At 39.5% G+C, this 24595-nt stretch overlaps 1 long non-coding RNA gene across 6 annotated transcripts in view; it reads right to left on the bottom strand.

Moving 5' to 3' along the window:
• Positions 1 to 24595, bottom strand: part of LOC309841405 — a 444569-nt gene that overhangs the window by 160381 nt on the left and 259593 nt on the right. For 5 of the 6 annotated variants that reach the window (XR_014299108.1, XR_014299109.1, XR_014299110.1 and 2 more), the window contains 2 exons: positions 16317 to 16452; positions 15513 to 15903 (listed from right to left, as the gene is read on the bottom strand). This is a non-coding gene — a long non-coding RNA (uncharacterized lncRNA). Of the gene's footprint in view, positions 1 to 15512; positions 15904 to 16316; positions 16453 to 21347; positions 21489 to 24595 lie in introns of those variants that run through there. The other variant, XR_014299107.1, reaches the window with a different exon arrangement.

The following is a 24595-nucleotide window of genomic DNA, read 5'->3' as shown; positions in this document are numbered from 1 at the left end:
TTATTCTTCCTTTTCAATATTGTTTTGACTATTTGGGGTCTTTTGTGGTTCCATACAAATTTTAGGATTATTTGTTCTAGTTCTATGAAAAACGCCATTGGTATTTTGATAAGGATTGAATTAAATCTATAGATTGCTCTGGGTAGTATGGACATTTTAACAGTATTCATTCTTCCAATCCATGAGCATAGACTATGTTTCCATTTGTTCATATCATTTTCTGATTCTTTTATCAGTGTTTTATAGTTTTCAGAGTATAGTATAGTCCTTCAGCTTCTCAGTTAAATTTATTTCTAATCATTTTATTATTTTTGGTGCAGTTGTAAATGGGATTATTTTCTTAATTTCTCTTTCTATTACTTCATTATTAGTGTATAGAAATGCAACAAATTTCTGTACATTGATTTTGTATCCCATGACTTACCTGAATTTATCAGTTCCAATAACTTTTCTGCGGGTCTTTAGCATTTTCTGTATAGAGTATAATATCATCTGCAAATAATAGGAGTTTTACTTCTTCTTTACCAATTTGGATGCCTTTTATATCTTTTTGTTGTCTGATTGCTTGTGGTTGGGACTTTCAGTACTATGCTGAATAAAAGTGGTGAGAGTGGACAGCCTTGTCTTCTTCCTGATCTTGGGGAAGAGCTCTCAGTTTTCATCATTGAGAATGATGTTAGCCATCGGTTTTTCCTATACAGATTTTATTATGTTGAGGTATGTTTCCTCTAAACCTACTTTGTTGAGGGTTTTTATCATGAATTAATGTACTTTTCAGTTGCTTATACTACTTCTACTAAAATGATCATATGGTTTTTATCCTTTCTCTTGTTGATATGATGTATCACATTGATTGATTTGTAAATTTTGAACCACACTTGCATCTCAGAAATAAACACCACTTGATAGTGGTCCCTATAATTCAAATGTTATTATGCTTGATGGTGCTGCTGAATTCTCTGCATCTAGTCTCACTTTTTATTATTCTTTTTTCTTTTTCCTGTTTGGTTTGGTTGTTTTCCATTTCTCTGTCTTCCAGCTCACTGTTTCATTTTTCTGCTTCCTTTAGTCTACTGTTTATTCCCTTCTCCCCGGGCAGGAGTCACTTTGGAGTGGTGCTGGCCACTGGGAACTCTTGGCATAATGCCACATTTTGTGGAGTGGAGTGGGTTGGATGGGATGGATCTGTAGGAGAATGCAGGGGAGGGCACACTCTTAGTAAAACAAGCTGGCAAACGTTTGTGCTGGTTTCTGTTGTTTCCTGCAGGTGTCTGTATATCTAGGCTGGGAGGCAGGGGAGAAACTATGGCACTAGCCAGCTCCTTTCTTCTTCGAGAAGTGCTGGTAAATATCCCTGACCCTCCTGTACAAGTTCTGAAATTAGTAAGTATATCTCCTTTCCATATACTCCATTTTTCAAACTGCTGATTCTCAGCGGGGGCTTTTTGTTATTCTGTCTCTTTAAAGGCAGGGACTCAGTTCTTATTGCCCTCCAGCTCTCCCAGAGCTGAGCCTGGTGATTTTTAAAGTTCCAGGTGTTAAGCTCCAGTGACTATAAAAACTGATATAGTTAAGCCCCTCTAGTTTTCAAAGCCAAATGTTAAGGGGATACATCTTCCCAGTGGGTGCCTCGTGCCTGGGGTGGCTGGTGTGGGTTCTGGTCCTCTCCCTTCTTCAGACTTGCAGTGTCCAACACCCCGCTTCTCCCCCCAGCCTTCGTCTCTCCCAGGTTAATTTGTTTCCTAACCATGTATCTGCCCTTCCTAGGGTTTTCGATGTGGCCTTCCTTTCTACAGTTAGCTGTGGAGAGTCTTTTCTGTGAGTCTTTGGTCATTTTCTGGGTTATTTACGGTGGGTGTCTTCTGGGTGCATCTTCGGGACAAGGTAAACTCCTATAGATCCTCCTCCTCTGCCTTCTTCCCCAGAAGCTCAAAGTTTTCCCCTTCACTCTGAAAGGTTATTTTTGGCAGCATGAAATTCGGGGTTGATGGGGTTTTGTTGTTGTTGTTCAGTACTTAACAAAGTATTATGTTACTTCCTTCTGGCCCCCAGAGTTTCTGATGAGAAATCCACCCATATTAGAATTGTCTTTCTTGTGCAGGTAAGGTTTTTGTTTTGTTTTGTTTGTTTTCTGGCTGCTTTTGATGTTTTTATTTTCCTCTTTGTCTTTAGTCTTCAGAAGCTTAATTATGATAGTCTTCTTTAGTTTTTATTCTGGTTGGGGTTTGTTCAGCTCCTTGAATTTGCATATTTATATCTCTAGTCAGATTTGGGAAGATTTCAGCCACGATTTCTTTGAGTACTTTTTCAGCCCTCCCTCTTTCTCCTCCTTTTATAGAGTCCTGGTAACATGAATGTTAGATCTTTTATTAGAGTCCTGCATGTCTCTGAAGCTATGTTTACTTCTTTTTTTTTTTTCCAGTCTCCACTCTGTTGTTTGGACTGGGTAATTTCTACTACTCCATGTTCTAGGTCACTGGTTTCTTTCCTCTGTCTTCTTCATTCTTATGTTGAGCCCATTGTTTTAGTACAGTTATTATTTTTCCAATTCTAAAATTTCCATTTGATTCTACTTTATGTCTTCTCTTGTCTTGATGAGACTTTCAATTTATTTTTTCTTTTTTTTTTTCAGGAGTGTTCATAATTACTCATAGAGCCATCTTTACAATAGACTCATTAAAATCTTTATCAGATCACTTTGGGATCTCCATCATCTTGGCATTGGTATTTATGGTCTTTTCTCATTAGTTTGCAATATTCTTGGCTTTTGGTATGATATTTGATTTAAACCTGGACATTTTCATTTTATGTCATGAGATAATGAATCTTATTTAAACCTTCCAGTTTAGCTCGCCCCGCCCCCGCCCGACACTGCTCCAGCAGAGTAAAAGGGCATACCACCTCATTACTGCTACATGAGAGTGTGGATTCTAACTCCTCATGTTGTCTCCACTAACACTGGGATGCAAGTGACCTCATTATGGGTTGAGGGTGAAATTCCTGGTTTCCCATTTGACCTTTTCTGGATATGACCCTGAAGGGGTATTAGGGCACCTCATTTAAGCCTTGTAAGGGCGGAAGTCTAGCTTTCTCACTGTTCTTTTGCTGGTATGTGTGGAGGTGCTATGTAGATGGAATAGAGAAGTTATTTTCTAAACATTTTCTCCTACGCTGCCCTTTTCCTGATCTGATGGCTTTATTGGGGGACCAGTGTCTTTTTAGGGACCAAGTCCTTATTGGGGCTCTTATTGTCTTTGCCTATTGCAGTTTACTAGTTGCTGGTTTCTTCAGCTCCAAAACAGAATATATAAGGCAAAAAGAAAACCCAGAGAACTCACCACTGTGTCTTCCCTCATATTCTAAGATTCCTGGCTGCTCAGCCTTCCTCTCTTTACCTCTTAGTCTTCTTAAGCTTGTTTTAAATATAATGACCAGGGGTTTTACTTGTACTCAGTGGGAGGAGTATTAAATTTATTCCATATTCCCAGATGTGGACATCTCAATATTGCTTTTATTTATATCTGTTTTTAGAGGGTGGCCTTGGAAGGCTGGAAGTCTTTCAGAAACCTGAGTTGAGTATGCATGATCTCATTTATTCTGATGGCAATCCTATAATGGAGGTAATGTCTTTCACGTGACTTTTAAGACTCAGAAAGATTAAGTAAATTACCCAGGATTATCCAACTAATAAGTGATAGACCAGAATTCTAACCCATGACTTATTAAGACAGGAACCAAAAAAATGTCTAATCTCTGACTCTACCTGTCCCTGGCACCTTCATTAGTATTTACTAACTTTTACTAAGAACTCAAATGTATAATAGAAAGTTAGACTTGAGGTGTATGTAAAGCAAAGATCCCCATCAGTTGCAAAGGTAGTACCAGCATGTAAGGGAACAAAGATCTTAATAGGTAGAAGTGCCAAGAGAACCCAAATACCCCCCAAAATCACACAGGCCTTGAAACTGGAAGCAGGTAGTGTATGTTCTGGCATTTTTATTTAGCTAGAGCTAAAGGACAATCTACCTTACTCAGGTGAACTCTGTCTTTATGATGCACGAGAATGAGACTGTAAAGGTATAATATCTGTGAATTAAGGGAGTTGAACTATCTGGTGATCATTTCACACCATAAAAGACAGAGAAACTTGCTGATGTCACCCCCGGCAATGTTTGAAGTCAAAAAAGAACTCATGTCCCCTGTGTCCTGATTCAAAGATATTTCCACTATAAAAAGAAAGACTTGGGACTGCTTTCATTGCTAAAGGGTTAAAGATATAGAAAATATTATTTGGTCTAAATGAATAGAAGAAAATGTACTGCTTCCTCTTAGTCATTAATATTCTCTCATTTTAACAAAATGATTAGGTCTGATGACCGAGGCCTCTCTAGAACAGATAAAATCTGTATGCTCGGGATGAAATTTGGTCGGGATGAATTTAGATCAGATTATCCATTTACCATTTCACTTGTATATGATTTCTTTAAGAATCCTTCCAATGTTTCAAGTAAGTGTAACCTTGGAATCTGCCCAATCCTAACCCATTGGAAACAAGTTACCTTTCTGCATTTCTCTACCTACTTTTCCAATGTTTTGATGAGTCATATTGACCCTGAGTTGCCAAAAGCTGAAGACTACAAATTTCTCAAGAAGGCCACCTTCTGAGGTCTTTGCTCTCTGAACAGAGAGTAACCTCTGGTTTCTTGTTATTATTAGCCCTTTCCCAAGATCATTAGATTTATCACTGGCTCTAACAAGCCCAGTGTTAGTTGATAAAGTATATATTGCAAATAACAAATTAATAAGAAAGCAAAAAGAAATTTTATTGATTGGATTAGAAAATTAAACACTGTAATGTAGTTCTAATATTTTGACTGGGAGCACTAGAACATTAGAGACAACCTTCTGGAATTTATTCAAACTTTTAATGATCTTGCTTCAGTCCTTCTGACACACAGCTCATATCCTTTGCAGAGTGATCACAGTTAAAGAAAAGTATCAGATGGCAAAGGCTGGGCAGGACTGCTCTACAGGTAACACCAGTCTTTCTGATCTTAATCCTGTCCTAAAGAGACAAGGCAGGTCCTCTCAGGAAGAAACTCGGGGAAGAACAAGGGAAAAGGCCTGTGCTATGCTCAGTGTTATGGGAAGAAATTTATCTTTACTTATGATTGTACCTTTTAAATATGTTTTCATTGATGGCAGCCTCCCTAGCTTCTCAGCCTTTCATCTGCTGAACACTATCAGCCGTGGAATAGCATCACTGTGTCTCTCATTGCCAGGTACACACTTAGAGTAACAAGAAAATGCCAGTCTGACTTAAGGATAACTTTGATGAAGCAGTAAAAACTAGTAATTTTTAGATAATTAATAAATTACTAACAAACACTCAACTATTTTATAATAACGAATTTATAAACTATAAAGGAAAATTCATTAGAAAATAATTTTTATAACTAATTATAATTAATTTTAACAAATTAATACATTGTTTTAAAATAATTTAACCTTTGATTACTTATCTTTTTATTATTTTGTGTTGTGAAATGGGAAGTACACATAAAAGAATTCCATTGTACATCAGCCTACATATAATAGTTGTTTCTAGGTAAAGCAGTTTTTGGCATAGTGAGCAAAACTGGTCTCTTTTTAATGAAATATTATAGCCACTTGGAAGAATAACTATTAAATTAACTATGGTTATTCAGACTTGGGTATTTTCTCAAAATGAACCAAGTGAGCCTGTCATTTCAAGAAAAATAAGAGCATGCATTGCCAATGGTAAAAGTTTGAACTTCCAACCAAAAATTATAAACTCCTATCTTTCACCAAGAACTTGGCAGCTTTCCAATATTTAAAGACTTCTCTGATGAGGTTGGAAGTGATATTAATGGCAGTTTTATATGCTGTGCAATAAAATTAATTAAAATTTTGAAGGTCTGCATAACTCAGTGAAGCAGTATTTTCATGCATGCAGAAAGATCCATTTAAAATGCAAGACAGACAAGTAGATTTTAATATAACAGGTAAGGAAGTTTCACTGATATGACTCAGATTCCACATGGCAAAGACCTCTAAGAAGCTACCCTCTGTTGAGTCCTCCCCTTTCCCACTACTTATTGTGGGGCCAATTTTCTTCAAGTTAACATCTCACTACCAGTTATGGGAATCCAACTGTTTTCTACAAAACCAGACATTGAAGGAATTTGCAAAAATGTAGAAAAATAAAACACTAGAAAGTTACTTCTCTCACTGTTTTGTTGGTCTATTTTAGAAACACAGTTATTTTCCTAGTATGTATTATGTTAGCATGTTGTGTGTTTATAATTTTTACATAAATTAACAGATACTTTAAATTTTTCTGTCTTTATTTCTAATACAATGAAATAGAGCTATGCATAATCTACATAAACAGAAGTGTTTGGAGGTCCTCAATCATTTCAAGAATAGAAAGAGATCCTGAGACCAAAAGTTTGAGAACCACTTCTGTAGGCCACCTCTTGACAATTTTTTCCCATCTGGCTTTTAAAGGAAAAAATTATGTCATTATCTTTAGGGGGGCTATTTGGGATTTGTTTATCCCATTTTTTTTTTCACTGTGACAGTAAGCCAATAGGTGTTCGCCCACAGGGCACCTTGCTGAGAAGCTTCCAGCAGTGGGCCAGGGGTGGGCTATGCACAGAGAGCTAACACAGTTGCATTGTTTGGTGTGATTTTTCTGGCTTCTTACCATGAATCTGCTCAGTAAATATCTTAATTCAATAAAGAGCTGTTTAGCACCTGCCAGGTAGACATCACAGCACTTCTGAGAGCACAGGTCACATAAGATGTGGCCCTATTATAGCACAGTTGATTGAAAGAAACAAAAATAGCCAAGTTGTATGTGATGCCGGGAAGTATTCTAACTGCTTTTCTCCTGCTGTTTTCTGATGCAATCCTCACAACTACCATATTTTAGAATAATTTCCATTTATCAGAGGAAAAAATTAAGGTTTAGGCAAGATTTGTATCTTGCTTAACATCACAGTAAACTGCCAAGCTGGCAGATGTATTTAATGTCAAAGTCTGAAATTCTAATTTTCCCTGGAAATACTATTAGAAATGCTGTAGCAGAGCTCTAACAGAGTGAGTGGAAGAGGCTGGCTATAAGAGGGGAAACCCTGGCACTGAGTGGGACCCTGAAGAAAATGCAGATCTTCCGCCCCAAGGGAGGTATCATCCAGACAGGAGTTACTGCGAGAGCAAAAACCCAGAGCTACTACTAGGACATCTGCCTGTTTGGAGTCTCGTGACTTGAGATTGGAAAATTACATAGAACAAAACTGAGGAAGGCTTTAAAATGGTGGTTGAAGATTTTGGACTTCGTTCAAGAAGGGGGGCAACCTTAAAGATTTTGCAAAGGGACGTGGCAGGTTCTAAGCCATTGCCTCGGGGAGATAATAAGGGGCACAGTTAGACATCTGCATTTGCTTAGCTTAACTCTTGTTCCAAAGGAATTCCTAATGACTTCATGTGCAACAGGCCAGAGCTTCTGCCCACTTGGCATTAGGGTGTTCTGTGTGGCTTTGTTTTGACAAACCTTGACCATGCCCCCCTCACAAGAAGAAGAGCCTGGGTCACAACTCCCTCTATGGCAGGAAGCCCTTTGCCTACTACTGTCAAAACCACAGTCTCAAGGGACGATTTTCTGTCTTGATCTCTGTTGCCTTCTCCCTTCAGGTGGTGGATGTCAACCTATTGAAATCTCCTTTGAATGTTTGCAGGAAGTTGGTTTTTAACCAGAGGAGGTCTCAAGCAAGCCTAATGGGACCAGAAAACTAGAAGCAGGAAATCTTGTGGAATCCCCCAGCAAACCGGCTGTCAACTACTCCTCTTCCCCCTGCCCTCCTCACTGAGAGCTGAGAACTCCACTTGGAAATCTTTTAGGACATTCCCAAGTGAGATGCTACTATTTCTCAACATTCTGATATGCACATACGACTTACTGAAAATGTCGGGGTGGAGTGTCTTGAGATGATAAGTCACATGAAATTATAAAATTTAAAAATAAAAACAGGGGTGCCTGGGTGGCTCAGTGGGTTAAAGCCTCTGCCTTCAGCTCAGGTCATGGTCCCAGGGTCCTGGGATCAAGCCCCTCGTGGGGCTCTCTGCTCAGCAGGGAGCCTGCCTCCTCCTTTCTCTCTCTCTGCCTGCCTCTCTGCCTACTTGTGACCTCTGTCTGTCAAATAAATAAATAAAATCTTTAAATAAATAAATAAATAAAAACAAAGTGCAAATTAAATTCTTAAAAGATCAGTAAAGAAATGCAGATGTACCTGCTAATCTTTGTGGGAGCTGGAGAAGAAAAATAGGGAGGTGCTATTTGTTTTGGTAAACAAATATTTTTACTAAATCAGTCACAGGTAGTCTCTCTCATACAGGATCCACGCACACAAAACAGTTCATGAAAACCCCAACTAGAGTCAACCAAAGCACCCCGTATCTGGGGGAGAAGGTGGCAAGGGGAAGTCAGTAAGTGTATAACTGTTAGACTAAATTTAAGTATTATTTTTTATTAACCTTTTTTTAAAAAAAATTTATTCATTTATTTGACAGGGAGAGAGAGACACACACACAGAGGGAGCACAAGCAGGGGGAGTGCAAGAGGGAGAAGCAGGTTTCCCGCTGAGCAGGGAGTCTGATGTGGGTTTCAATCCCAGGACCTGGGATCAGGACCTGAGAAGAAGGCAGATACTTAATGACTGAGTCACCGAGGCACCCCTATTTTTTCTTAACTTTTTAAAAAGTTGTGTTTAATTGTCTAAGGGAACTAACAGAAAAATAAAAAAAATTTCTTCCCCCAGTAGGGGTAATGAAAGCCAAGGGCCAGGAAGAAAGCTCTTAGCTTCTGTAGAAGACAAACATCTTTTCCTTGAGGACAGACAGTGCTGATTTGTGAAAGGAGAGGACAGGGAAGGAAACTCTGAATTTCATTGCAAACCACATGGAATGAGCGAAGTACATCCATTTAGGTTGAATTCACTGTGGGGACACCTACTTGAACTTCAAAGCAACTTGGTTCTCTTGAATTGAAAAGTGCTCTTAATTGAAAAGCTCTGTGTGTATGTGTGTGTGTGTTTCTTTTACAACGAGTAAGATCTTTTCACATCTATTTAAAACACCCGTACCCATTTCATGTTCTGTTCTTTAACCTTTTTTTTTTCCTTAAAAATTTTATTTATTTATTTGACAGAGAAATCACAGGTAGGCAGAGAGGCAGGCAGAGAGAGAGAGGGAAGCAAAGAACCTGATGTGGGACTCGATCCCAGGACCCTGAGATCATGACCTGAGCTGAAAGCAGAGGCTTAACCCACTGAGCCACCCAGGCACCGCTATGTTCTGTTCTTTAATGTATGGTTTCCGATTATGTTGTCAGTTGGAAATTCCTGGCTTCCATTTCTCAGTGTCAATGATGTCAAGCATGAGGAATTTTCAAGTTTAAGCTGAACTTTTTCAAGTCATTTCATTTTTGTTTTTCCATTCTCCTATTTTTCCATTCACAGAAACTCTAAGAAGTTGGAGACAAACTAGAAAGATCCCTTGCTCTGTGACATTGAGTAAGCCTGCCTTCATCTCATCTTCATTTTCAGCATGAAGCTCATTAGCAGGTGGCCGACTGGGAAATCTAGACAGAAGTCATGAATGTGGCAGCCTGAAATCAAAGCTGATAGAGGAAGGGCCTCATGATGTAAGGGTCACATCTATTTGTTTCCCTGGATTGGTGTGTCCAATAGAAATCTACAGCTGGCCAGTAGTGTGGCGAGCAGAACACCACGTTAAGAGCAAAAGATCATACTGGACTAGGAGGAAAGAAGGGGAATATCTGCATTCCATCTCCAGGAACGTTAGAAGAGATGGTTTTTCCTTCTAATTGGCTATACACTCTGTGAACATCAACACTATCGGGTTCCTGGGACTTTTGGCTTGTTCTCATTTGCTCACGGAACACAATTTTGTGTGCACCATCCACCTACTCAGAATTCTTCAGTCTCACTCCCGTGGGGCCAAGTTCAACTGCCTTTGTCTGGTATTTAGAACCATGGACAATCAGGTCCCCATTAGTTATTCAAGAATTACAGACACTAGAATGCTGGGCATTGGAGGATAAGTAAAACTGCCTTGGCAAAGATGGTTAAAAAGGGAATTTAGGTACAGGGCAGAGATAGGCAAAAATATGGAAGCTTGAAGGGCAAGGTGCGTTTGGAGAATGAGAATTCATACAGTGTGACCAGATGGTAGGTACATGGAGGGAGCCGAAAAGATGAACTCTCGGAGAGGTAGGATGGTTCAGTACAGGGTATTGTGAGCCACACAGATGAGACTGAGTTTTGTTTCTCTACCCATTGGGGTAATCAACAAAGGCTTTTGCAAAGGAAGGTGTTATTATTGATGCTGGTTTTTAGAAAGGTGACTTTGTAAAAGTTACCTTTTAGAAAGTGACTTTTAGAAAGGTGAATGTCTGGATTGAAAGTGCCAGAAAAGGCCAAATAACTGCCAGAAGTCTTCTCAAACATTGTAATTCCACAAAAACATTCTACATTTGTTAGAAATTACAGAGATTACCAAGTGGCCCAAGACATCATGGTGAAAATATTTAGACAATTGGCAAACTCTTCTTTCTCTATAAGCTATTTCCAAAGGAGATAATCTTTAATCCTCTCTTCCATCCAAATTATTCCCTGTCTTGGAAAAAAAATGCCAAAAATGTTTGGGAAAAGGCACCCCACCCATGTCTTTTGGAAGGGCTGGTTATTTAGTTTCTACATGAGCCAAATTTTAATCCACAGGAATTTTCTCAGAAAAGATGTATTGCCAAATTCTCTTAGAATATAATTCTGGTGGGAACCCATGGTAGGTATTGAATGTAAATTGAAGTCATAGAATATTAAAGAGGAGGGAGAATATTACCCACAAAAAATACTAAATACCACAAATGTATTATGAAGTATTTGACACTTTATACGTCCATGTTGAAGATTCATAGTCAAAAAGTCATGAGGATTCCAGAGTTTACATAATCTAGATTTCCAGGGGTGGAAATCTGGGTGGCTCAGCTTGTTAAGCATCTTACTCTTGATTTCAGCTCAGGTCATGATCTCAGGATTGTGAAGTGAAGCCCTGTGTCAGGCTCTACCCTGGGCATGGAACCAGCTTAAGATTGTCTCTTTTCTTCTTCCTCTGCCCCCAACTCTTTTTTTTTTTTTTTTAAAGCATAATCTAGAATTCCATCAGATGCTTATTTGGTCATGGAGATTCTTTAAGAATATTCCATAAATATTTTTAAGCACTTTGTGGAGCTCTGCAAACATACTGGTGAACAACACAGTCCTGCCCTCATGGAGCTGAAAATAGAGAAACAAAAAGATAAAGAGGGAATTACCATAATATGATCTCACATAATAACAGCTATGATGTGAAAGCGTTTTGATGAAGGAAGTACACAGTTCTCTGAGACCAAACAGGGTAAATTGGAGCGCAGGGGGTGCAGGGAACACATCCTTTAAGCAATGACAACTGAACTGACATCTAAAGCATGAGCAGGTCCTAGCCCAGCAAGACAAGCGGCCAGGGAAGAAAAGAGTGGTACAACTGTGAGCAGTGTTCTAAGACAATGACTCAGAGTCAACAGAAAGAAGTGCATTAAGGAAACCGAGTAGTTCACCCAAGCTGGAATTTATATATTACCATGTGTGTGGAGGCAGAAGGGTGGAGTATCCACAGATGAAGCTAGAGAAGTAGGAAGGCTACTTGATCCCACAGATGAAGCTGGAGAAGTAGGAAGGCTACTTGATCCCACCAAGTCTTGGAATACTTGCAACAGAATTTGGGTTATCTCAAGGGCAGTAGAGAACCACTGACTGCTTTTAAGCAGAGGAATCATGATCATATTTGAATCTCAGAAAGCTCACTCTGACCATGGAGTAAAGAATGAATTCATGGATGTGGGCAAGTTGGAGGTAGGATGTCCAGCATGGGAGGATGTGATAATCCTCGGAAGAGGCAACTGTAGCCTAGGCAAGAAGAGTAGAAATGAAGACAGAAAGAAGGAAATGAATCTGAGAGGTATTTCCAAGAGAACATACTCGAGACTCTATAATTGTTGCTCAGGGTGTGGAAAAAAGTGGAGGTGAGGGTAACCCCAGATCTCTGGCTGGACTTGTACAAGTGGCTAGTGAGGGAAAGAGGAGAAACAGATGAAGAGGTGAAAACAAGGGGTTCAGTTTCACTCCTGTTAGGTTTAGTGTGTCTGGTAGACACTCAAACAGAGAACCTAACATGCCTCTGGGTATATGGATCTGGACCTCAGACTGAGGTTTGAGTCATTAGCATACAGATGGTTATGGGAGACAATGTGTGTATGGAATGCTCAAGACTTCTTGGTAGCAGATCTCCCAAGCCTCTGTTAGTACTGCTTAAAATGGAGACAACTGTTCCATGTGTCAGTCCTTTTCACCACAGCCTTGTGATCCACAAAGCCTATTTTGTTCCATATCTAGGACCTGAAGAGCATCTGTGTCTTTCATCATATGTAGAACCATTTGCCTCCTCTCAAAGACATCACAGTTTTGAATCAATTACTTTACCCATAGAGCTTACCTTGAGTCCATCATTCTTCCCCTTTATTTCTGATCTGGAGAAATCTATACAAATTTTGTGACATTATCTACCCACATAAAAGCATAAATGGAGAATCCAAAAGAGGAAAATGAGGACCTTTGGTTTCAGGCAAAATAGCTGAGTTATGTTTTAAGGGGATTTATTTGGGTTATCTGATATTTAATTTAAACTGTATGCTTCCTACTCTCCTTTTAATTAATTCATCTTTTAGCTTGCCCTGACATGGTCAGGACTTATTTAGGTTCCCTTGTTCCCAAAGATCAAATTGCTTTTCTAAAGTACATTTGGTTTCTAAAACTTGGCATCTCTGAGCTTCTGGTGCCAATACAAAGAGCACATACATATTCCAACAATCCGTGGATTGTTGTTAGTGAGAGGCACCAGTCCTGGCCTTTGGGAGGAAGGGCACAGCACATTTCTTCATAGGGGGAAGTGATGGAGCTATTATTACTTTCAAGACATCCCTGGTTTGTCCATTCAGAAAGGCACAAGTCAGGCTCTGTGGCCCATTCAAAGGATGAGGCTGTGAAAATGGCTCCCCTGGTGACACTTGGACTGCCAGCCCTTCCCTTGCATCCACTCGGCAGCAGACGGTTCCCAGCACCCGAGTTTGTTAACCTTGACCTCTCCTGTCACCATGGAAACACAACACTGCCAAGGGAACTTCCTCTGTGATTATCATTCAAACTGTGAAAGAATAGAATAGAAAATAGAATAGGAAAAACACCCAGAAAATTTCATTGCCCATTTCATGTTGCCGTTCAGCCTTTTTCTTTAGAACAAAGAAGCTCCCAGCAATTTCTCTGAAAGTTTGGTGTTGGGGTGGAGGGGGCAAGGGTGGGGTGGGAAGGAGGAGTCTGGCCAGGACCTGCTGTGGCAGCTTAAAGTTTTACCAGCCTCTACTCTGTTTGAGGAATTGAGATTTACTTGCAGTATATTACCATACCTGAAATAATTTACAATTGCCCCCTAGAGAATAAAATACTTAGGAATAAATTTACCAAGGAGGTGAACGACCTATACTCTGAAAACTATAAAACATTAATGAAGAAAATTAAAGATGACATAAACAAATGGAAAGATATCCCATGTGCATGGATGGGAAGAACAAACACTATTAAAATATTCATACCACTTAAAGCAATCTGCAGATTCAGTACAATTCCTATCAAAATACCCTAGTATTTTTCACAGAGTTAGAACAAATAATTCTCAAATTTGTATGGAACCACAAAGGACCCCAAACAGTCAAAGCATTCTTGAAAAAGAAGAAACCTAGAGGTATCACAATCCCAGATTTCAAGATATTCTGCAAAGCTGCAATAATCAAAACAGTAATCAAAACAGGCACAAACATAGACACATAAATCAATGGAACAGAACAGAGAGCCAGAAACAAACCCATGCTTATGTGGTAAATTAATCTGTGACAAAGGAAACAAGAATATACAACAGGGAAAAGATAGAATCTTCAATAGATGGTGCTGGGAAGACTGGACAGCTACATGCAAAAAGCATGAAATTGGACCACTTTCTTACACCATACACAAGAACAAACTCAAAATGGATTGAAGACCTACATTTAAGACATGAAACCATAAAAATCCTAGAAGAGAGCACAGGTAGTAATGTCTCTGACATTGGCCATAGCAACATTTTTCTAGATATGTCTTCTGAGGCAAGGGAAACAAAAGCAAAAATAAACTATTGGGACTATGTCAAAATAAAAAGCTTTCACACCGGGGCACCCGGGTGGCTCAGCTGGTCAAGGCTCTGACTCTTGGTTTCAGCTCAGGTCATGATCTCATGGGTCCTGGGATTGAGCCCTGAATTGGGTGCTCTGCTCAGCGGGGAGTCTGCTTGAGATTCTCTCCCTCTGCCCCTCCCCCCACTCACACACACTCTCTCTAAAATAGACAAATCTTAAAAAAAAAAGTTTTCTCACAATGAAGGAATCTATCAACAAAACAAAAGGCAACCTACTGAATGGGAGAGGATATTTGCAAATGATATATCCAATAAGGGGGTTAATACCCAAAATATATAAAGAACTTATACCAACAACAAAAAATAATCTCATTTAAAAAATGGGCAGAGGACTTCAATAGACACTTTTCCAAAGAAGACAGATGGCCAACAGACACATGAAAGGATGCTCAACATTGCTAATGATGAAGAAAATGCAAATCAAAACCACAAGATATTACCTTACACCTGTCAGAATGGTTAAAACCAAAGGGACAAGATAGAACATGTACTAGAGAGGATGCGGGGAAGAAGGAACTCTTGTTCACTATTGGTGGGAATGTAATTGGTACAGTCACTGTGGAAAACAGTATTAAAAACAGAAATATTATACAATCCAATAATTCCACTACTGGGCATTTAACCAAAAACAAAAACAAAAACCCACCACCTGGAAAAGATATAGGCAGGCACCCTTATGTTTATTGCAGCAGGATTTACAATAGCCAACATGTGGAAGCGGCCTAAGTGTCCTCTGATAGGTGAACAGATAAGAAAGATGTGATGTGATGTGTGTGTGTGTGTGTGTGTGCGCGCATGCATGTGTGTATAATATATATATAATATGCAGCCCTAAAAAATGATGAGATCATGCCATTTGGAACATTATGGATGGACCTAGAGGGTATTATGGTAAATGAAATAAGTCAGACTAAGAAAGACAAATGCCAATGTTTTCACTCATATGTAGAATAAAAAAAATGAACAAACAAACAAAAAAGCAGAATCAGACCCATACGTACAGAGAACAAACTGATGGCTGCCAGAAGAAGGGGAGTGGGACGATGGGCAAAATGGGTGAAGGGGAGTGGGAGAAATTCCAGTTCCTCTTTTTTTTTTTTTAAAGATTTTATTTATTTATTTGACAGAGAGAGATCACAGGTAGGCAGAGAGGCAGGCAGAGAGAGAGAGGAGGAAGCAGGCTCCCCGCTGAGCAGAGAGCCTGATGTGGGACTCGATCCCAGGACCCTGAGATCATGACCTGAGCCGAAGGCAGCGACTTAACCCACTGAGCCACCCAGGCACCCAATTCCAGTTCCTCTTATGGAATGAAAGGCATCATGGGGATGAAAGGCCCAGCTCAGGGAATACAGTGACTGATATTCCAATAGCATCGCCTGCACGGACCAGAGCTGCACTTGTGGCGAGCACAGCATAACACAGAAGTGGAATCACTATGTTGTATACCTGAAACCAATGTCACTCTGCGTGTCAGCCATACTAAAAAAAAAAAAAAAAAAAAAAAAAAAAATTAAAACATAACAAAAACCCAGAAGCCAAATACATAAATAAAGTTCCTAGAATCATGATGCTATCCTCAATATCATTCAACATGAGTTGGATTTTCACCTGTAGGTTGCTAAGCAAACAACTATCATTATTATTCTTTTTCTACCACACCCTTGATTTAGAACCAGAATTCGATAGCAATAAAAGAGGCTTGATTTAAATTTATAGTAGGGTTGCTCATATAGACTTGGAAGGAACCATAGAAATCAAGATCCAACTGCATACTTGGAATTGTGGGCAAGATATACTGTGTGTGTGTGTGTGTGTATGCACATGCCCCTTAGAACTCAGCCCGCAGCTTTCTTCATAAATTCTACATCCAGAAAATTTTAATAATAACTTACTTGGTGCTGCATCCTCCTTTAACAGACCAGCAGTATGACGTCTGGAGAGACCATGTCCTTCTCTGGATTATTCTCTTCCTTCTGCTGCTCCTCTTGCTCCTTTCTCTGCCTCTTCCACCTCACCGTTTTTCTCTTCCTAAAGTAACAAAGGTGCATAGTTTGAATTTTGCATTGGTTTAGTGAATGTTAAACAAGAGTGTTGAGTTCCACAGGTGAGGCCCAGTGCAGACAGAGAGTGGGAATGATGTCGGAAGGGCACGTGGGCTCACAGGGAAGTTAGAGGATCAAGAAACAGGCAAATGATCTCAGAAACACACTGGGGGTTTTGGTCACTGATGATTGCAAAGGCCCTGGCCAGCTGGCAGTCAGGACCGCGTGTGTTCTTAATGTGTTTCCTAGGCCACTAGTTGCCTTGGCGAGCGAGCTTCCCTTCTACCCCCAGGAGTGAAGGAAATCAGCAGCTGCTGAGGTCAGGTGCCCCACCCCCGGTCAGGTGCCCCTCCCTAACCCCCATGGTTTACCAGGGACAGAATGAGACAGGAAAGCTTGGCAAGTTCTCAGAGCTTCTGCCTGAGTTTGACTCTGCCATCCTCCTCCCCCAAGAAGGAAAGGTGTACTATACTCACCTTGATGGGGTGAACACAGTGTGCTTTCATTTGTGATGTTCTATCACATGCTGCTGTTTGTTTGAAACCTTGAAGTCTCTAAGCATGGACTTTGGAGTCAGACGCCAGTATGTCTTAGCAGTGGTTCCAACACTGCTGGCCTTGGGCTAGACTCCTAATCTCTTCAGCCTTTGGTTTCCTCATGTGCAAAATGGCCACCACAGTAATGCACATTTCAAGGGATGGTTATATGAGTTAGAGAAACAAAGGCACATAATGTGTCTGATGTGGAGTCTAACATGGTCATGGCTTCCAACTACCTCTCCTCCAGCCTTTGGCTCTGTTCTGACAACACAGACTGGCTCAGAATGTAGAGAATGTTGAAAGGAAGGAAATTTTTTGTGTTCTTCACTCTAGACTTAAGAATATAAAATGGTATTTAAAAAAATATTCAAAACTCATTTACTCTTTGTTTTTTATTGAGCTTCTTAGGTGACTCTGGAGAGGGTCAGCCAGGAAATTTGGTGTCACAACACCCACAGGTAAAATGCACCTCATGATTTTAGTGAATGCGTAAAGCAGCATTTCCTCAGTGTAAGGGCCTATTTAGCCAGAGCAGCTCCATCTGGTTAAACAGTGATTTTGTTGTTTATACAGTAAAACTTAAACTGTCCATGCCCCTCTTCCTCCAGGGGACTTACTTAAAAACAAGTCCCAGAAACCAGTCCCAGGTAACAAAGCCCAAATACAAGGGTGGGTCAGGCCAGGTGGAGGTATCCAATCAGTGGGGGCACATACTGTCTCTACTGTCTCCCTAGTTATCAAGGAGTATGGGTCCCTCCCTTTGGGTGCCTTTTGGGCGCCAATTCTGACCAAGGTGATAGGCTAGTTCAAATATCTACTATAGGGTAAATTGTGATTCAGTTGGTCACTTATGTGTGACCTAGCATGACTATGCAGCTTTCTCTGTGTGTTACAATCTCATTGGCCACCTGTGCGTGGCCAGGCCCAACCACATGGCCTTTGCCCTTAAAAGCTAGTCTATAAGGCAGAAAGGGGTTGCCTCTTTGCAAGAGACAGCACTGGCGGGTCAGTTTGGTTCTTGATGCTTGGTGCAAAATAAAGCTTTGCTTGACCTTTGCTTTGTATCAGTCTCGCTCCTTTGATTACGGACCCAACACTAATGTTTTCTAACTTGCTATCTCCTTTTATAAAGTAAAATCTTGCAAACCCTCTTAAGAAGTTTATCAATTATTTTATCATTTTTACATGACATTTATTAAAGTGTTATTTTAAATTTATAGACATATTTTAGATCTACGTTCTGAATTCTTAAGCTAGGTGCTGAGAATATGGGTATTTATTACATTATTGTCTACTTTTTGGTATTCTCTAAGTATTCGATCATAAGAAAATATTATACCAGTATTTCATTTTTAATAGTCTAGTAATTATTTGAAGAGGAAATTTTTACAACATTTTCACTTATCAGGTGATATACACTCTCTGATTTATTTTTAACTTAATTCTATATGAAAAGGAATGATTTATGGACAAATAAATTTTAATATGACTTTATATCATATTTGACTTAGGGACAAAAAATATATTAAAATGAAATGAAGTCTAACTATATATTCTAGAACCAACAATTGCTTTCACAAGTTGATGGTTGAAATGTGGTTTTTTTGAACTTACAAAAAAAATCAACTGGTATCCATTTTTAGATATATATAATTTTCAGGTTTTGTTTCTAAATTACAAGATGAGAGAGACAGTTCCAGGCTTTCATTTGCAAGCGTTTCTCCACAAACAACACATTGCAGCTGTGGAGAGGCTTTATTCTCAATAGATGGAAAGTCGAACTGCATATAATCACAGCTATCTTTTGTATTTTAAACACTGTTAATCTACAGTGACCTCCTGATGTCTGATACAAGAACTGTGAAAACTATCTGTGGGTCTAGCAGCAGTGTCATTTTTGTATTTCCCTTCAACTTTCTCTATTTCAACAGGAAAATTCCTCACAAATTAAACAATGGATGATGAAGAAGAAAAGCAATATACAATGGTATATGGATCAAAAATGTCGGGTCAGCTATGGGGGTTCAGTGTGGGACAAATATCTGAGCGAGTCATGAAAGCCTTCATCGGGTGTCCACCAAATCCTGTGTGCTCACAGACCTGGACATTGTGACCAACAATGACATGAGCCCCCTTTAGATTCTTTCCCATGTACTGGACTTACGTCCCTTCTATTCTAGGCTCTGGGCGTTGGGAGAGTTTTATACCTCTTCTTATCTCCAGTGGTATCTAGGTCAAGTGTGGCGGGGGTAGACATTCTTTAAGTGTTAGAGACTTAATGGACTTGAATGACTTCCACTGAGTGGCAGCTCAGACAGTAGAGGTAGGGGAGGCGAGAATTACACATCAGAGTCGATGAGGATCTGGAACTAGAATAATAGAAGGCTGGCGTGGCAACTACCAGGCATGGGAATCAGAAGGGACACTCAGGTATTTGGCCTGCCCCTGAAACTAGATGCACCCCCACGGGAAGAGGACAGAAGCCAGGGCACTGCCTCTGCTGCAATGCTGAAAGAGTTAGCTCTGTTTGTCCAACAGGTGTCATTCCAAAGGGACATGATGGTAACTGTTCACTGATAAGGGAATAGAGGAGCTGAAGGAATGAGCTATGCCTCACCCGACAGGCAGAGTACACTGACCACAGGTCCAGCATTGCTCTTGAGTCCAGCCGCTGGTTACTGTAAGTATGATTCAGGGACCAATATTCAGGCCTTGGGAGGGAGGTTTGGCAGCAAGAGTAGGAGCCGGCTGACCGGAAAGGCTCAGCATTTTCTGCATGAAGTCTGACTTGATCCTGGAAGCGTGGGTGGGGCTGGACCTGCGGGGAGCCTCAGCAAGGACAAGAGAGAAGGGAGGCAGACGCTGGCAACAAGGCTGGCTCAAAGGAGAGCTCCTCTGTGTTGGTTCTTGTCTTGTTTTTCCTGAGGTCAATTGATCTACCTGATGCATAAATAAATTTTTGAACTTATTCTGTATTTTAAAACCTGTTCACTGAGTGTGTTACAGACTGAATACCAACTGGTATTGCAATAAAAATTTATGCTGAGAATAAATGATTTCTAAGATGTGGGTAAACGACCATGTACATCATTTTCTATCGGAAGCAGTTAGGCTTTATAAACTACTTCTTGTTTTGTGTATTTTGGAGCTATTCTGTTAGATGCATACAAGTTTATAAATACTGTCTCTTTGTGATAAATCGATCCATTTATCATCACATCATGACCTTTCTTTATCCCTTACAATTATTTTTGCCTTAGGATCTATTTCTTTCTGATGTTAATGGAGCCACTGGGGTAACTTAATCTGCAGTTGGACTTTGAACAAGTCTGTATCCTCATATTTTAAGTGTGTTTCTTGTAAACATCATGTAGCTGACAAACCAACATCCTTTTTTTCAACAAAATTTTATTTCATTTACTCTGACTGTGATTATGGAAGTATATGAATTCATCTCCATCATCTTAATTTGTGCTTATATTATTATTCATCCTGCTTATTCATCTTATAATATTATTATAATAATATTATAATATTATTCATCTTATAATATTATATTATTATTCATCCTGCTTTGCATATTCTACTTTTATTTGGATTGAAGAAAATATTTTTGGTTAATGTTTTCTTCAAGACATTTGGAAGCCATCTATTCTATTTCCTTAAAAATCACCTTTAACTAAATCTTTACCTTCTTGCCAGAAAAACACAAAGATCTTAGAAATCGTAATTCCACTCACTCTCCTCTTTTATGTCATTTGCTACATCATTTCTATACCCTCAAATTAGGTACTGTCATTGTGTTGTTTAAGTCAGTATCTGAACAGACTTTTCCACATTGGTACTAGTTCCATTGCTTACTGTTCTTTCTGGTGTTTCACTTCCATTCTTATCATCAAAATTTCTTCTTCCTGTGATTCAGTCTTTAGAAGTTCCCCCAGTGAGACTCTTTCAGTGATAAACTGTTTTTTTGATTGCACAAAAATGTCTTTGCTCTTCTTCTTAAGAAACAGTTTAGCAAAGGGTGAGGTTACAAGTGAATAGTTACTTGCTGTCTGCACATTGAAGAGATATTCGCTTGCATTTATTATAATGGGTTTACATGCGTTGAATTGGATCCCAATGTTCACTAACTGACTACAATTCAAAATAAGGATTTTTAAAAAACCAATACACTATTGCCTACACTGTAATGGAATCCAAATTGTTTACTATAAAAATCTATTAAAATTATGTTATAACCCTCATCCTTCAAAAAAAAAAAGGCTTTGAATTGGCTATTTAAATCTGGGAGATTTCATGGACACATCTCAAGAATTTAGTGGGGAAGATACAGACTTACATATCTTTAAAAGGAGAGCAGCTCTTTTATGAACATTTTCCTTGAAACTTCTTATCTTGGAAGAGTAGAAGCGGCATCGTAGAAGCTGTCAAATGTCCGCTTGCAGTAATAAGTAAACTTGGTGTAGATTTTCAACAAGTTCTTAGAATTAGCAAAAAAAATTGTTTAAGACAAGTTGAAAAATATAGTAACAATTCTGTACAGTCTTAGTATACTTTTCATTTTTCATATATATATTTCTCTTTTTTTTATTATGCCAGGGGGAAGAATTCACCCTTTTTCTCTGCAAATACTCTGTTAACTGACTGTAATCATCAAATATCAAATGTGTATTTGATTTATTAATCTAGGTCATTCCATCTTAAAGAGAAATAGGCAGGTTGCCTGTGGTTTGTGGTGTGAAGCCCACTTCAAAGTGTACGGTTCACTTTCTTCCTTTTACTATTTTTCCTTCCTTCTGTCTTTCTTTCCTTATTTCTGTGTTGTCGTTGTTTTAGAGATAGTAGATGTGATTCATTTTTTGTTTCAAAACTAACTGAAAAAACCTCTGTGTGTGTTGGGTTTTTTAGCTTTCAATTCTACTTCACTTAACGTAATACAACTTCTTCATATCTGCTAAGATATGAAGTCCAGTAGCAGACACAAAGGAAGAATAGAGCAGTGGATGTTCAGGCGAAAGCTGGGGGAGGTGGAAGGCTCTCCACAAAGTACATCAATCACATGGACAGTGAGTTGTACGTTAAGAGAGGAGACCTCTGCGCTCTCATTCCTTGTATTCAGTTCAGGCCTGGAGCTTCATCCTGAAGCCTCAAACCATCAAGAGTCCATTTTTCATTCACTTTTCCTTATGTCCAGGGTCATTACTGTGGTCAGCACCATCTCTGAAACTTGCTTAAACCCAAGTTTGCTGCTTTTTGACCCGCTCTCTGCAATAACCTCAAATACACCTGACCAAATCTCACTTCTGCTTAAAACCCTTTGTTGTATTCTTATTTGTTGATTCTTCAAGTGTCTGACACATAGTGATTACTAAATAAATGTGTGTTTTTTACAATAAGATAAAGAAGAGAAAGGAAATAAGAAGTAATGGAGAGATTAGTACATTAACTTATACAGTGAATATCTGAACTCCCACTATGGGTCCAACACTGCACTTGCTGTTCATAAGAGTGAACACAATATATGTAGGGCTCCTGTTGGGGGGGGCGGGGCTTGGTTCTCACTCATCCCACCAAAACAAGTACACAGCTAAAATGCCCAGCCCCTGACTATGGATCAGGTATCATACTAAGTGTTCTACTGAAGTAATCTCCTTTGGTTTTCACAATCAGCCACAATGAGCTAGACACACTTACTATGACCATTTTGTTCAGAAGACAACTGGGGCATTGGAAGATACAGTAATAAGATGTAGTGTAGGATTAGAAACTTGACACAGCAGAACTCTTTTCCTAACTCAAAGCCATAGCGTACAGTCATCATTTGGTTCATTAGAACACACCTACAATTTCTGCGGTGATAAGGGAATGCTCTCCAGCAGAGGAAATCAGCCAGGGTCTGACTGCAGAGAACTGACTTCCAGAGTTGGGCATGGGTACGGTCAGCACTGGATTTTTGGAAGCCTCTAGAATTCCTGGTACATCGTAAGAAAAGGGATTCATTTCTGTACCCCTTAGCCCTCTGCCTAAAGCATGTTGACCAAGTTTGTTCTTAGCTCAGGATTTTCAGCTCAAGAATTTACCCAAGTACCTATTTTGCATTTTTTAAATCTTTAATATTCTGGTTTTAATAACTTACTATATTTGTACCCTTAGAAATTTTGTCTATTAATCATTTTCACATTTCTAAAATGTTTTAATAGTCATTATCCTTAATACTTTTTATTTATTATTACTCTTTTTTTATGATCTTTTAATTAAACTTTTAAAGATGGTTTTACATTCCACTTCATTTTTCTAAGTTTGCTTCCTCTTTTATTCCTCTCTACCATGTCCCCAACTTCAATTTAATTTTATTAGTAAAGGTGATGAACTAAACGTGGCTATGCCTTTTTAAGACTTTAAGATCAACTCTTGCCTAAATCAGGGAAAAAGGCCTAGTGGAGCATGAATCCTAGGACATGTTTCTGGAGATGGTTTCTGCCCAGCCACTTCAAGGTGCAGAGTGGGTGGACGGAGCTGGGCAGGGCTCTGTGTGTGGGGTAGGGTGTGAGTCTTGAGTCCTGAGCGGGTGTATCAGGAAGTCAGGCTCTTGTCTCCGCTCCTTCACTAACTGCACTTGTGACCTTTGGCAGACCCCTTTCTCTGCTCTTCTCAGCAGTAGCAGGAAGGGCCTGAAATAAATCATTTCCAAATGGGCCTTTCCAGCTTTGTTATTGTGTGTGCCCTATGATTCAGATGGTAGGGGATTAGCAAAACAAAGCCAAGCATTTTGATGGAGCCCTATTAAAGTGGCATATCAAATTATCAAAACACTGCTTTTTATTACTTAATAATGTTCTCAAAAGAAATCCTTGATGTATCCCTGACCCTATGCCTAAGGCTTGCCCTCTTCCTCAGCCTGTGAATCCCATCAAAGTATCCCTGGCAAAATGGTAATGTGAAAATAGCACGAGCCCTTCGCAGAATGCCAAGGTTTCCAGTTCTACGGAACTGGCTTTGGATTCTGGGCACAACGGCTCACTTAGCCCTTGGCTGTGTGGTCTTGGGAATGAGACTTTTCAGCCTTGGTTTCCTCCTTTGTAAATTATAGTCTTGACACTGAACACATTAAGCTTAGAAATAAAATGTGTAAAGCGCCCATGCATGCTTCATCACATCTAGAAAGGAAATAAAACTTAAGGTAGTTTAATGGTCCCAAAAGAGCTTCCTAAAAGAAAATCATCTGTGTTTCACTAGAAAGTTTTTAAATCATGGTTTCTAGGTTAGGAGAGTCTTGGGTTTCCAGAAGGGCTGATGGCCGCATAGACGGGGAAGAGATCAAGGGCTTAAGTGGGAAGGAAAAGCAGAGATCAGACCATCAGACAGTCTGAACATGAACATGTACTGAACAACTTATCAGATGCGCAGGAAGTAGGAAATGTTTGTGAAAAACAAGCCCTCACGTCTCCCTCACTCCTATCCCCAGAGTAGAGCCCTTGCTTCTGAGTCAGAGCTGAGAATCAGCGTTTAGAAGTGTTATTGCTCACCGGGGGCAAGTCCTGGTATGATACAGCAACATTACTCTTGAGCTCTGTGGCATCCTGACCT

Source organism: Mustela nivalis (assembly GCF_964662115.1).
Source record: "Mustela nivalis genome assembly, chromosome: 9".
NCBI lineage: Eukaryota > Metazoa > Chordata > Mammalia > Carnivora > Mustelidae > Mustela > Mustela nivalis.
The sequence above is the reverse complement of the archived record's forward strand: the minus strand, read 5'-3'. Positions and strand labels throughout refer to the sequence as shown.